Source organism: Tympanuchus pallidicinctus, unplaced genomic scaffold (assembly GCF_026119805.1).
Source record: "Tympanuchus pallidicinctus isolate F22 unplaced genomic scaffold, pur_lepc_1.0 scaffold2, whole genome shotgun sequence".
Taxonomy (NCBI): domain Eukaryota; kingdom Metazoa; phylum Chordata; class Aves; order Galliformes; family Phasianidae; genus Tympanuchus; species Tympanuchus pallidicinctus.
The window spans coordinates 50798209-50814075 of NW_026294721.1; positions in this window are offsets into that span (position 1 = coordinate 50798209).

Below are 15867 nucleotides of genomic sequence, written 5' to 3' on the forward strand. Positions count from 1 at the left end.
CAGCAATTGGGATACTGAAGAACGCATTTGCTAGATCTGAGACACAGTGATAGGTTTTTATCTCCCTACTCAATGTGTCCATTAGGGAGGCAATACTGGGTACAGCTGCATGAATAGGCAGCGTGACCTTATTTAATTCTCTGTAGTCTACTGTCATTCTCCATGTGCCATCTGACTTTTGCACTGGCCATATGGGGGAGTTATATGGGCTGTGTGCAGGTCTTATAATGCCCACTTTTTCTAATTCCTGCACCGTTCTCGATATTTCATCTTGCCCACCTGGGAGTCTATACTGTCTCACATTAGTAATCCAGCACAGTTTCGGCAGGCAAACAGGCCCATGTTTCACATGGCTTCTTAATATTGCCTGCACTGCCCAGATACTGATACATCTCTGTCAAAGTCTGAGCTCTCCCACAGTTGTCTGGAGAGCCAGACCCCATAAAATATCTATGCCCAGGATGTGTTCTTGAACTGGGGCAATGGACACCTTGTACTCCTGCAGTGGGAGATGCCCAACCCCCAGTTTTAACCATGTTTGGGTGACAGGATAGTCTGTCCCCCAAAACCACCAATCATCACTCTGTCTCCATCAAATTTGGTCAGATCTCTGTAGATAATTGATGTTTCTGCTCCAGTGTCCACTAATGCCATAACTCTCTGAGATTTTTTTCAGGACTAATAAATCGTTAATTCTACATAGGGCCTCTGGTCCCGTCTGGAGACCCCGGGGGGACTAACATCCCTTGTCACGCTATAAATTGGGCTATGGACAATTCTTTTGCTTCTGGTAGCTCAGGCATTGAGGCCCGAGACACCTGAGGCTTTTTTTTTTTTCCCCCTATTAGGAACAATAAAATCTTCTAGGTTCCATGTCATCGTTGGTATTCTTTCTATAGCCCTTACCCTTGATTTCTTAGAATAGTTCTGAAATTTTTGATTGTCCTTTAGTTGTCTCTAGAGCTGGAGAAGGACATAGTTGGGCTGGTGGTCAATCTTAGCAAATTGGATGCCAGCCCAAATTAAATCATTAAACATTTGTTTTCGGGAGACCCTTATGGGTCCTGATTGAGGAGCTTGAGTAGCCAGCACTTTGGTTTTACTTACTGGCAGGACCTCTGCTTCTTCCAATGTCCAAATGTTGCGCCTAGTCCGCAGGCATTCTGTTTCTCCTAGGTCAGCCACTAACTGGGCAGCCTTCTGGACTGCAGCTTCTGAGGCCACCAGGGGATTTAATACAGAGAGTAAAGTACCATAGAGATGAGAGGGAGCTTGCTGTAGAATCAAGTCTCTCATCCCTTCTGAAAATTTGACTATATCAGGGCCATCAAATGTGTCTTCACAGATAGCTTCCCTTACGCCCAGTTCACAGATATAATTCTGAACATCCTGCATGGAGGACTACATCCCTGTATGTAGCAGTATATTGGATTTATTCGGCCATACCATACGGCAGGCTGCCATTAACCATTCTATTATATAACAGTTTTCATCAGGATATTGATTACCCGCGTAATAACCTTTGCCTGAGAGCAGGATGGACAGTCATGGTGGCCAGCTTGGCTATTTCTGGGCCATTCACCAAAACACTTTCTGCCCCAGAATCCCACAGTCTTAATAACCAAGCCGGCACACTTTCTCTAGGCTTCTGCTGAAATTGCTGTACTAAATCCATCAATTCCGTTGCCGTGTATGGTCGGGCTGTTACATGTAAATAAGTCTGGGCAGGGGCCACTGATCAGGCAGCACCCCTGCTGGTCTGTTCTGTACTTTTTTTGTTTTCTGAGTTATGACAGGATGGACTTCTAGTGGATCGGTAAAAGTCAGATATTAGAAATCTAATTTGGATTTTTTATTTTCCTGATGAAAATCTGCTGATTCAGGAATCTGGTCATTATTTATTGAAATGTTACAAACTTGGCCCATAATAGCTCATAACAGGGAGATCCCACAGATCCTGGGATCTGCCCTGGAATCATTTTCTCTAGAGGAGTATTGTTCTCCCCCTTGACCCATTTATAGAAATTCCAAAGAGAAGACATGATATAAATTTTAGTATATTTGGCTTGCCTGGCTCACCAAGTGCATAATCAATTAATATTAAGATGTTATAATCATGAAATAAACAAGAGTTAGGCAAAGTAGACTATGATAATAAAAGGAGAATAAATAGAAAGCTTACCCCTATCCTGGGCTCACCCACAAAACTCCAGAAGAGGGGATCTCCAGATGAGATCCTTCCCCACTGGTAGCCAGCTCTTAAATGGGTCTAGGAGGGGTGCAGCCAGGCTCCATCCCTTCCTGCAGCACAGGTGAATTGCCTTCACTGTGCTCCATGACTGACTCATGGCTCACCTCAGGTGATCCATCAGAGGTTCAGGCCGTGACTCGGCAGTTCTCACACACTCCACCCCTTCATGGTGTGAACCAATGATCAGGTTAACTAAAGGGTAAGCTTTCCCTAATACGGAGATCTGCTATATCGCGACGCTTATACAATTTTATCGCGACGCGTGTTGGTACAATTCAGGACGAGTGATGATCAGTGGATGTCCATACTCTTCTATGGGCCAGTGCTGGATGATGCGACTGGAGGCATGAGGTGCAGGTCCTTTCTATGTTCCGTCAGCCCCATGCAGACCATCACCGGGTGTTGCATGTGATCTGACAGCAACACTGGAACGCTTGATGGCATTTTGTCCCTTCCGGTGATCCCGAAGGCTCAAAGACTCATGGGGAGAAATACAGATGTTTCAGAGGTACCAGGAGGGGAAGGTCTGCTCTCCAGGGCAAGATACAGGCCATATTTCTATCCTGGGTCAACACTTCCGCTTGTACTGGGGCACATCCTGGCTGCCTGTACCACACCTTCTGGCCAGATGTCTGCATAATGATATCAGGCACCAAAGGAGGTGTCCTGATCTGCCACAGTGACATGATGGGGGTCCCTTTAGTGATAAAGATCAGAGTGTTGACCACAGTATCAGTAGGCCATGTACCTATTACTGGAGGGACTACTGAGCCTCCGACCTCCAACAATCTCCCCCAAGGTGCAAGTAGGCCACACCACTTGGGTTCTACCTGCACCTTCCAGGGCCATTTTATTTTATGGGTACCCAGATCTAAATTCTCAGAGGCAGGGAGCAGAATATTATTTTCATTACCAATTTGGGGTCTCACCTGATGATCAGTGCCCGTAATTTGGATCCTAAGCAGGGTGGCCCATGTCGTCTGCAACATTCTCAGGGCACTGGGTCTGCCATCTCGGGGTCTTTCATTCAGGTCCTGCAGGGTTTCATACAGTCTTTTCGGCCACCCCTGCAGGGACTGGGAGTCTGTCTTCAGGGCGGCCCTAAGAATACCGTTATAACGTTCGATGAGGCCTGCCCCCGTTGGATTATACGGCAGTTGGAATCGCCACGATTCAATGTTATTTTCTTCTGCCCAGCGCTGTATTGTTGCACCGGTAAAATTAGTCCCTTGGTCGCTCTCAATGACTTGAGGTGCCCCATAGGCAGACATCAGTTTAGTGAGTGCCTTGATGGTATATGCCTGGTTTGCTCTTGGTACTGGATAGGCCTGCAGTAGCCCACTTGCAGTGTTGATGCAGGTCAGGGCGTTTCTTGCCCCAGGGGAGGAACAGGCCCGATGTAATTGACCTGCCATTGCTGGAGAGGATTGTGTCCTCTAGAAAGATGGGCTGTTGTTTCGGGCAACGATCTCAGTCTCATCTTGGAGCAAGTGTCACAATCGTGGCATGCCTGGATGATATCAGATAGTTGTATGGGCAGTCGCCATGCAGCTGCCCACATTGTCTTTTGTTCAGCATGCCGTAGCTTCTGATGCAACCAACAGGCGATGTTCTTAGATGGTGAATTCTCAATCCATCGAACTCGGGCCAGCGTGTCAGCCCCTCTGTTGTATAGCCCATCCCCTCTGTTGTAAATAGGCGGTTAATGAATCCACCGCCTGTCCTACTGCCTCCAGTGAGTCGGATGTCAGCAGGAGATCATCAATATAATGATATAGGTTAACATCATCAGGTTTTCTCCAATCAGCCAGGTCACTCGCCACTAGATTGTGACAATATGTTGGTGAATGCACGTACCCCTGTGGCAGGACCTGAAAGCTCCACTGCCTGCCTCCCCACGTAAACACAAACTGATCTTGTGATTCCTCAGCAATTGGGATACTGAAGAACGCATTTGCTAGATCTGAGACACAGTGATAGGTTTTTATCTCCCTACTCAATGTGTCCATTAGGGAGGCAATACTGGGTACAGCTGCATGAATAGGCAGCGTGACCTTATTTAATTCTCTGTAGTCTACTGTCATTCTCCATGTGCCATCTGACTTTTGCACTGGCCATATGGGGGAGTTATATGGGCTGTGTGCAGGTCTTATAATGCCCACTTTTTCTAATTCCTGCACCGTTCTCGATATTTCATCTTGCCCACCTGGGAGTCTATACTGTCTCACATTAGTAATCCAGCACAGTTTCGGCAGGCAAACAGGCCCATGTTTCACATGGCTTCTTAATATTGCCTGCACTGCCCAGATACTGATACATCTCTGTCAAAGTCTGAGCTCTCCCACAGTTGTCTGGAGAGCCAGACCCCATAAAATATCTATGCCCAGGATGTGTTCTTGAACTGGGGCAATGGACACCTTGTACTCCTGCAGTGGGAGATGCCCAACCCCCAGTTTTAACCATGTTTGGGTGACAGGATAGTCTGTCCCCCAAAACCACCAATCATCACTCTGTCTCCATCAAATTTGGTCAGATCTCTGTAGATAATTGATGTTTCTGCTCCAGTGTCCACTAATGCCATAACTCTCTGAGATTTTTTTCAGGACTAATAAATCGTTAATTCTACATAGGGCCTCTGGTCCCGTCTGGAGACCCCGGGGGGACTAACATCCCTTGTCACGCTATAAATTGGGCTATGGACAATTCTTTTGCTTCTGGTAGCTCAGGCATTGAGGCCCGAGACACCTGAGGCTTTTTTTTTTTTCCCCCTATTAGGAACAATAAAATCTTCTAGGTTCCATGTCATCGTTGGTATTCTTTCTATAGCCCTTACCCTTGATTTCTTAGAATAGTTCTGAAATTTTTGATTGTCCTTTAGTTGTCTCTAGAGCTGGAGAAGGACATAGTTGGGCTGGTGGTCAATCTTAGCAAATTGGATGCCAGCCCAAATTAAATCATTAAACATTTGTTTTCGGGAGACCCTTATGGGTCCTGATTGAGGAGCTTGAGTAGCCAGCACTTTGGTTTTACTTACTGGCAGGACCTCTGCTTCTTCCAATGTCCAAATGTTGCGCCTAGTCCGCAGGCATTCTGTTTCTCCTAGGTCAGCCACTAACTGGGCAGCCTTCTGGACTGCAGCTTCTGAGGCCACCAGGGGATTTAATACAGAGAGTAAAGTACCATAGAGATGAGAGGGAGCTTGCTGTAGAATCAAGTCTCTCATCCCTTCTGAAAATTTGACTATATCAGGGCCATCAAATGTGTCTTCACAGATAGCTTCCCTTACGCCCAGTTCACAGATATAATTCTGAACATCCTGCATGGAGGACTACATCCCTGTATGTAGCAGTATATTGGATTTATTCGGCCATACCATACGGCAGGCTGCCATTAACCATTCTATTATATAACAGTTTTCATCAGGATATTGATTACCCGCGTAATAACCTTTGCCTGAGAGCAGGATGGACAGTCATGGTGGCCAGCTTGGCTATTTCTGGGCCATTCACCAAAACACTTTCTGCCCCAGAATCCCACAGTCTTAATAACCAAGCCGGCACACTTTCTCTAGGCTTCTGCTGAAATTGCTGTACTAAATCCATCAATTCCGTTGCCGTGTATGGTCGGGCTGTTACATGTAAATAAGTCTGGGCAGGGGCCACTGATCAGGCAGCACCCCTGCTGGTCTGTTCTGTACTTTTTTTGTTTTCTGAGTTATGACAGGATGGACTTCTAGTGGATCGGTAAAAGTCAGATATTAGAAATCTAATTTGGATTTTTTATTTTCCTGATGAAAATCTGCTGATTCAGGAATCTGGTCATTATTTATTGAAATGTTACAAACTTGGCCCATAATAGCTCATAACAGGGAGATCCCACAGATCCTGGGATCTGCCCTGGAATCATTTTCTCTAGAGGAGTATTGTTCTCCCCCTTGACCCATTTATAGAAATTCCAAAGAGAAGACATGATATAAATTTTAGTATATTTGGCTTGCCTGGCTCACCAAGTGCATAATCAATTAATATTAAGATGTTATAATCATGAAATAAACAAGAGTTAGGCAAAGTAGACTATGATAATAAAAGGAGAATAAATAGAAAGCTTACCCCTATCCTGGGCTCACCCACAAAACTCCAGAAGAGGGGATCTCCAGATGAGATCCTTCCCCACTGGTAGCCAGCTCTTAAATGGGTCTAGGAGGGGTGCAGCCAGGCTCCATCCCTTCCTGCAGCACAGGTGAATTGCCTTCACTGTGCTCCATGACTGACTCATGGCTCGCCTCAGGTGATCCATCAGAGGTTCAGGCCGTAACTCAGCAGTTCCCATACAAACATGTATGTGCTCCTACACAGGCACAGAGTATCTCCTCTATGAAACAGTGCTCTCAGACTGAACACAACAGTATTTCTAGTTTGTATGTGTCATACAGTAAGCCTGCTACTGTATCTTGTAACAATTTTTTAACTTTTACACGCTGCATGTCATAAATGAAATATAACCTGCCCCAGTATGGTCCATTCCAATTGCCCTAGTGTAATAATACTATAAGCTTTTATTCTCTGACAATATTAGGTAGCTTATGTTCAGATTCTGCAGAGTATTTCCAAATAAATGACAATAGTAGTAATTATAAAAATCACCATTTTATTTGGATGTGCAGGAACAGAATGAAATACCAGGTTGCAGTTGTGCTGGAGTAACATAAGCTCTGAGTCAGCCCCATCACAGCTTGAATGCGAGAGGCAGCTGTTCCTTCTTAGTGCTTATGAATTTAAGCATAAATTATGATGCAGAGAGTATATTTATGAACAAATTGCGCTCACCTGCACTGTGGACTAATGACTTTCAGAAAGCTAAAATGAAATCAGTGTCAAATGCAAAAGTTCGTGTGACTTACAGAATCTCTGTAACACATGATCAGGATCTTGTTCACATTCACGTGGCTTGGAGGATCTCTTGTTCGTGTTCTTGTGGCTTGGAGGATCTTTTCTTCATGCTCACGTGGCTTGGAGGATCTCTTGTTCACATTCACATGCCTTGGAGGATGTCTTGTCTATGCTCATGTGGCTTAGAGGATCTCTTGTTCTCTTTGGAGCTGTACATGAAATGATTGACAATCATCTCAAACAATAAATTGTGATTAGGAGCAACAGGAAAATAAAGATATCTGCAGCATTGTGCTGTGCAATATGTAGGCCAGGTCATTACATCACAGTTGTCATACTGCCAGACTGCAAATAGAAACAGGAGGAATAAAACTCCATAAACCACACAAAGTCAAGCTTCCTTCTGTTTTGGCTTTGTTCCTTTCTTCAAAAAAATGGTTTGCTTGTTTGACAGTGGAATTACATTAAGGCCTTTCATCATAGAGAGTGCGCTGGGGGTCTCCCCCTGTAAGTAGTGTGGGATTGAGCCCTGATACAGCACACTGGCTTTCGGACACATGTGTCACATGTAAAAGTTAATAAATGAGAAGCATGGGGAAACGTACAGATGCTACTCAGAAGAACATCTTTTCTTTTAAGATTGGGTACTGCTTCCTTATCTCCCAGATGCACACAGGCAGAGAAATGGCTGATCCATTCCAAGGCTCCTCCTGTTCTGGGATGAAGGCGATGCCCTTTGTCAGTGACAGGAAATGTAGTGAGCTGAAGGGAAAGCTTCTGGAGAGGATTTAGCCCAATGAGGAGAAAACACGTTTTTCTAAAATGGTAAAAAAGAAAATAGGAATGCGTGATAATTTTACCAGCCATGTGACAGAGATATCCTTACGGAATTATATGAATTAATGAAAGTGTTGAGTAAGAAATCTCCAACTTCATTTCTCAGAGAAAAAAACAACTCTACATGCACAAAGACAAAGCTGAATCAGGGTTTAGTAATTTAGGATCAGCTGACATGCTGAGCAAAGCAACAGTAACTTACATAGCTTAAAATCTTTTTGCCCCAAATTCTTAAAAAGTCTTAGGTTTGTAAGTGCAGACCAGATGCTTTACTAGATGGAAAGGCCTAGATTTTCATGGAACTGCACCAAAGTGGGGCAGTTACGTATCCATTAGCACTGGCAAATTCTGATGCAGTTACAGATCCATTAGTATAGTAGATTGTGGTTTACATGTCAGAAGCTCCTCTCAAACACTGACTTTTCTGTCAAATACACCAACTTTGCACTTCAAACTCTTCTTTCTTGTCCAAGATTCTCCCAGCCAGTATGTTTAGCTTTAGCCCGATAATGCATTTTAATTCCACTATTTGCTGTCTTTTCCCATTACACCAGCTGTGGGTCTGTACTCTTTTTTCTCTCCCCAGATGAATTTAATTCAGCTGCTGTAGCAGAACAAATGCTGGATTTAGGTAAAATAACAGAGTTCAAATTCATTTATGCTGATATTTTTGTTTAGATCCAAGCGGGGATAGCTGAAGACCACAGTTAACCCACAAAACTTGGATTTTCTTTTTTAATATTAATCATTTATTATAATGATGCCTAAAAATTAACCAAAAATGAAGTTTCATTCGCCAGACACTGTACAGAATTAATCTTTGTTCCAAACCTCTGGTCATCTGAATAATCTTTGGCACTTTTCCTCCTACATCTTCTGTTCCCAATGACCTATAAAACCCATGTAATAATTGTCAGTTGTTTCTTCTTATGCTGTGAATGGGATGCAGGTCTCACCCACAGTCATGAAACGCCTCCTTTCTCTCTCTTTCAATCATTCATAAAACCCAAAAAATCTCACAATCAAATGTTCTTGCAAGATTACTCACACAAAACCACACCAGGAACACAGGCTCCTCCTACTGCTTGTCGTGCTGGCCCTGAATTAATCTGTGCAAATTCACATCTGGGGATTTGAATTCAAACTCCTTCCATAGAAATTCAAAGAGGATCAGATCTGAGGGTCTGGTTTTGCACAACTTTTAATCCTAACAATTTTGACCAAATCCGAGGCTCTGCTACAGAACTGTGCAGTTTTAAGTAGGGCACTACTAACACATTCTAAGCTGAAAATAGGAAGCTGAGAGTGACATATGCAGCTGCCACATTCATTAGTAAAACATATTTTATTAAGTAAGCATTGCAAGAATATAATTTTTCTCTCAGTCTGCTTCTACATTGTTACGTCTTCCAGTTTCAATGGAGTTATACCCAGTTCACCCTGGCACAAGTAGAGAAGGATTCCACCTTCAACACTGGAAGTAGCATGTTCATATACAGAGAGCAGAGTTCTACAGCTGGGGAGGAATAACTGCGTGCATCAGTACAGCTTAGGGGCTGACCTGCTCCCAGGCAGCTCTGTGGAGAAGGACCTGGGTGTCCTGGTGGACATCGGGTTGGCCGTGGGCCAGCAGTGGTATCCTGGGGTGCATTAAAAAGGACAAGGGGCAGTGGGCACAAACTGGAACATTGGAAGTTCCATATGAACATGGGGAAAAACTTTTCACTTCGAGGGTGACAGAGCACTGGAATTGACTCAGAGAGGTTGTGGAGTCTCCTCTGGAGATTTTCAAGACCCACCTGGATGCTTTCCTGCAACCTAATCTGGGGAAGCTGCTTTAGCAGAGGGTTGGTCTTGACGATCTCCAGAGGTCCTTTCCAACTCCTGCTACTCTGTGATTCTGTGATACAGGCAGCATTTGTTCCCTTTTGCTCTCTGTTCTTTGAAAGGAAGATTCCCAACTTTTACCTTTAAGTAATTCATTGCCTCAGTCATCCCCAGTGAGGATTGGGTTTGTTGGTTTTTTTGTTGGTTTGTTTTTCATTGCTGAGTAAATTTTCTGTTTACTGTCACTGAGCAGCCTGTTTTTGTAGAGCATGCTTTACTAGGAAAAGAGTTGGGATTCTCATCAGAGCTTTTCAGCTTTGCCTTTATTGACTCCACATCTTACAGGCAGCAAAAGCGAAATCATTTGCCACATCCACGTCGATATACATAAAGACAGTAATGTAAATCCAGTCGCAAACGAAGGTCTTTTTCCAGCCTGAGTTCGCATCTGTTCTGCTACATCTCGCAGATCCCAAGTGCCGTGGGCCCCGCCTCCAGCACAGGCTGCACTGCTGCGGGCGGCCACCAGAGGGCGCTGCCGACGTCCCAATGGCCGTGCCGCGGGTCCGGGCACCCCCCGCGCGGCACCGCTCCCCGGGCACCCCCCGCCGGGAGCCGTGCCGCTCTAGCCCCTGCCCAGTCCGCAGCCGCGCCCCGCGGGGTTAAAGGCAGCCGAAGCAGGTATTCTGCCCACCGCCCCCAGCTGCCATGAAGAAACGTGCAAATCTAATTGTGCTGAACGGAAACGTACATCTTCATCGCCGATTATGATGCGGAAGAAGATTACTGCATGTTTGGCACGTAATGGCCAACGTTGAAATGTGATGACACGCTAGTATGATGTACATCTCCATTAGGAATGATAAATCAAAGGTTATTCATTTCTGCTTGATTTATTCCTGGGAAACGCTGCCCAGGGAAATCTCGACTTCCGTCCCCAAATCAAACGGGGTGCCGCCAGCGCCCTCTGCTGGCAGCACTTGGGAACTGCCGCCCCGCGGCGCCTTCCCCAGGTGTTACTTCTGTGCAGAACGTAAGCGTTTGTTTTTTTCTCGTTATCCCGTCTACCAACATCGCAGTCTGTGATATTTGAAGTAATATAATTCATTGTCTTTTCTTGTATTTTATCCTCGGTTTCAGAAGTAGACTGGATAATACTTAATCCTGTGAAATCTCTCTTCAAAACCAGAGGCTTTAATCTTGCTGGTAATCTTTTTCTAGGAATACAGCAGAAAACTGCACAATGTCTGCACAGTTTATTACTGAGCACAGAGGAAAGGATTTGTATTTTCTGAGTTAGATGAGAGATGCAACCTCGTGGGTATATGTGAGCAGAATCTAGACCACGTGAGAAGTATTACTGGGACTGCATTTAAATTTTTGGCTTAGTTGATGGTTTCTCCTAAGCAGCTTCCTATAGTTGTCTGCAATTAATAGCTGCAAAGAGAAGAGCTAAACAGAAGATGAGGGGAAGAAAGTGCCTGGTCTTCTGCTAGCTAGCATTCTCTGTGCCCCCAGCCCTGTGCCCACCTTGCTTCCTGACGCTGGGCGCAGCATACCGTGCTATCTGTCACACATGACTGCATGGCAGCATCGACTCTGACCTCTATTACATACAGGTAAAGCCTCAATATTTCAGCTGCTCATACCACCCCACACTCAGCTCCTACATCATCCAGCTCTTAAGGTGCATCTTCTTCCACTCTCCCTCGCAGCTAAAATCCTTGTCTAAGTTCTCATTATTTAACAGCTAAGTTGCTGCAACATCCTTTTCTCTGGCCCGGACACAAGCCCTAATCATACTGAATGCTGCTGCTGCTTCAAAGATCATTTTCCTAGCCTGTCCCTTTGAACGTGTCACCCCTCTCCTGGCATCCCTGTACCACCTCCCCCTCCCCTATCTCGCATCAACATAAGCTGCCTATCTTCATTCTCAAGGCCTCCTGGGACCCCACCTATCATCTCTCATTGTCAGGAGGCGCAAACAAGGAACAGAGCAGCTCCAGTGACTGCCCTGCCTGCTGAGCAGGCTTTCAGCTCTGCTGTGCTCTGTCCTTATGTACCTTTTTAGAGTGGGATATAGGTCAGCAGGACTGGTCAGGAGCAAACTAAGAGACCGCTGTTAAACACAGCCCGGAATGCTGGCAGCTGTAACATTTAAACACTGCTGGCACCTTGAAATGTACTCTCTCCTTTTGTCCAGTGTTGCCATCCTCCTGCATTCTCATCCTCATTTTCTCCTCTGTGGCCTCTCTTATACTGAGAGGTTACGCTGTGCAAACGCTCTTGGATTTGTTCTGGTAGCTCTCCAGAATGTCCTTAAAGCCCTCCTTTGCTGTGACGTCTACAAAAGCTTTGACAACCTTTATGCTGCTGGTAAGGTACTGCTGCTGTCAGCTGCACTGAGCGTTCTCATTTCCTTTATTCGCCATCTGTCTTTTTGTATTCGTCTGTGGTCTTCCGTCCTCTATTTAGTTTGTAATCGCTTTGGGACAGGGCCATCATTCTGTTCAGTGTTCACACAGTGCTTCAGACAATATTTGTGGTTAGGGTTCCTGCGTGGTCTAATAACACCGACAATAAATAAAAACAGTAACGGGCTGTGGCAGGTGCTCTCTTTTTGCATAGATCTCATTGATCTCAGGCTGTGGGCAGAGCACACCGCATGGATGTGGGCTGTATCTTGTGGGTATCCGAGCAAAGGGCAAAACAGAAGAGCAGCGCCGCGTGTTCCGCTCTAAACGCCGGCCAAAATGCCGTTAATCAAAGTCCCTTTCTGTGCGTTGGATTTTTGTTTTGTCAGGCAGCGTACAGCAGATCCTTTTAGCTTCATATTGTTTTCTTTGAGAAAAGGGCAGGGCAGGGGGAAGAAGGCTGAAGTTTATGGGCTTTTGTTTCTTCAAGAAAAATACAACAGGAGAGCTGTAAACAGCAGGAGGAATTTAAGGAAGCGAAGACATTAGAAGATCTTTAGACCTCTCCTTTTGCTCTTCATGCACGGTAGAAAACTACTTTAAAAACCTAATCTTCAGCTATTTTGGTAGCCAGTAGTAAACTGAGACACTGTCTTAGTTTCCTAACCTATAAATGGAGCTCTTTTAAAGAGGTCAGTTAAACTTCTTGCTTTAACTGACAGGTGCTTTAATTCTTTAACTCTTTTTAAAGTCCTTTGCAGACAGACAGAAATGTGTCATGAATTGTTTTTGTTATGGCTTGAATTCAGTTTTATTAGCAAAACGGGTTTAAATCTTCTTCCATTCTGCAATCTGCTCTGACCAACACGTAGCCGTGCTCAGTGCCTGCTGGGGAGAGGAGAGGGTACGACTTGGCTGCGTTGCAGAACGCTCCAAAGGGACTCTGTGTGGCTCTGAATTGCAGAGTTGTCCACAGAGAGCTCTCTTTAGACTGATATAGCTCATAAAGTGAGCAATCTTTGGGATCAGCTCAGAGTCCAAATTACAGAAAAGTGACTTCAAGTGCCTTAGTGATACCAGTACAACACTGCACCTCTGTGGTTCAGGGTACCAGCCAAGAATGGACAGAAAAGGATCACTGGGAGTAATAAAGCAGAGTGCAGTGTTACAAATTCTGCATCAAAGTACTGCATGAACAGGACAAGTATCAAGTGGGATATATAGTAGGATGCTCCAAAAGTAATGCCTTCTATTTATTTCCATGTAAACCGAAACAGATATAAAGGGCACAATAACACAGTTTGATAGAACAAATTCTCAGCTACAAAACACTAGTTTTCAATACAGTCACAACCATTAGCTGTGTATTTTTGCTGGTGATGTACACAAGGTGACCCACTGTTGCTGTCACCACAGCTGAAATGCACCACCCAACACCTCACTGTGCTCACATTCACTGTTTGGTCTCCAGAAACGTTCAGCAAGCATTAATAAATGTCAGTGGGTGCCATTTTTTCCTATAGGGAGGAGTTAAATTACAGTTCATGCACATATCCATATCAAACACCATTCTGTCAGAGTGCCCCTCAGCTGCCATCTATTTCACAGCAACAAAATGTAGCAGAATACTGGCAAGAAGGTTCAACCTCAACTTCATGGACCAGTGTCATAAAATAGGAGGGATTACTTTTGGAGCAGCCTTCATAGAAACAGTATAAAAACCACAGAAGGTTTTAGTGGCAATAACACCCTGCATTTTATTTAGTGCCTTGTAATCGGAGAGCTCCTGAAACACTTTCAGAGTAGTGATTAAGGAAATGGAGACATTCCACTGGGTTACAGAGGTAATTAATGATTAGAGATTATTAATGAAAGACAAAAAGAGCCCTGAAGGAAGACCACATCAGTGAGCATAACGGAAACCAGGATGAGGAATGGAATGGACAGGATGATGTAGTAGATATCTGTAACACAAGATACAGGAATGTAGTCAGAACATTTAGCCCTGATTTATATATGTGAGAAACACGCAGCTTCCTCAGAAGGAATTTGAATACTTTTTCCTGTCTATCAGCCTGACCTCATCTTTAAGCTAACCCTGTACCAGTAGATTGGATTCTTTTCTCTCCTGTCACTAATAGTCAGACCTGGGCAGGACCTGACAACTCAGTAGCAAGTTGGCATTCCTGTTGATGTCACAGGCTGTCCCACAGTAACATTCAATTCAGGAAATATGGAGCGATATTTGTTACGTGCTTTGGAAAGTTGGTTGGTTGTCTTTTTGGCAGCACTTAGTACATCAGTTCTAGAAGTGGAAGAAAACAGAAAGTGTGGCAGTTAAGAATGAGACTGAACAAGCACAAGGATCTTATAGCTAGATGGTAGACCAGGAGCCAAAGTGAAGGCATTTATTTATTGTCTCAATCAAATGGAAGCCTTAGCTTCTTCTTTTTCCTGTTATTAATCTTCTGACACAGAAAACATTTACACTCCCTGTGGAACTCCTCCAAGTCAATCCATTCCTGTAAGGAAACCCAACCTTTAGTACTTTGTAATAAATAAAACATTGGGAATAAAGATGTACAGCAACACATTATAACGAATATTACCAAAAAGAATGCACAGATCTGTTCAGTAATATCTCTGGAAAATTCTTCTACTGATGTATCTAAGCACTTAAGAATTAACAATTGAGCGTCTCACAATTACTAATGGATGTTAGGCTCTCATGACTCAAAAGGCAGAAAAGTATATTGCCCTTTTACAGATTTGGAACTGAATGGTCAGTAGCTTGCCCAGGGCCACACATACATCTTTTGGTGGGAGCAGGAGTTGGAGTCAGGATTTCTGTATCCCGTCCCGGTACTTGAAGCCAACATTTTATTCATTAAGAAACGTATATGGCATCATTTAAGAAAGGATGGTGATTTCCATAATGTTCTTTGGCATTTTTAATATCCCAGGTTTTTGTAGGCTTGACTGGGAAATAATGGAGAGTTGGGAATTAGCTGAGCCTTTAAAAGGAGCTGCTCTCTAGTCTGCTAGGTGTTTGCCATAACCTTAGGAGCTGCACACAGCCCTGTTACAACCTGTGTGTCTGCAGCCTACCCCACAATTAAAAGGTTCAGGAAAGGTTCAGGAACGTGCTTTGCAGTGCATTTAAAGGCAGCTTGCTGCATGAGCGTGGTTGGGAAAATCCTCAACAAGCAAAGTGATTAAAAAAAAACCAACAATCAAATGCAGAAAGCCTCCCTCTGGCCAAGCTCTACAATAGCAGACAGCTCATGGTCAGGTCTGCACCCATGTCTAAGTTCTCCAACCTATACATAAGGGAGCTCTTAAGCACTCTAGCCTTAAATGCATAAGCGATCCCATCGCCTGGGGGTGGGGAGCCGGGTGGAATATTCAAGTGCTTTGCTGGGTGCCCTACTGTAGGCAGTTGTATTTCTGAAATCCTGGCCCGCCGGTGTTCTGTACAGCATCCCAGATATTTGGGTCAGAACGCTCCCATGAGGGATGCTTTCTCTCAACTACTGGCAAACCAAGCGAAACAAACCAAAGGGAAAGGCCGCATGGCACCCTGCCCCCCACCAGCTTTTCTTACCCCCAAGGTTAGTTTGGGACCAGCTCTGTTCTGAATGGCTGTTGA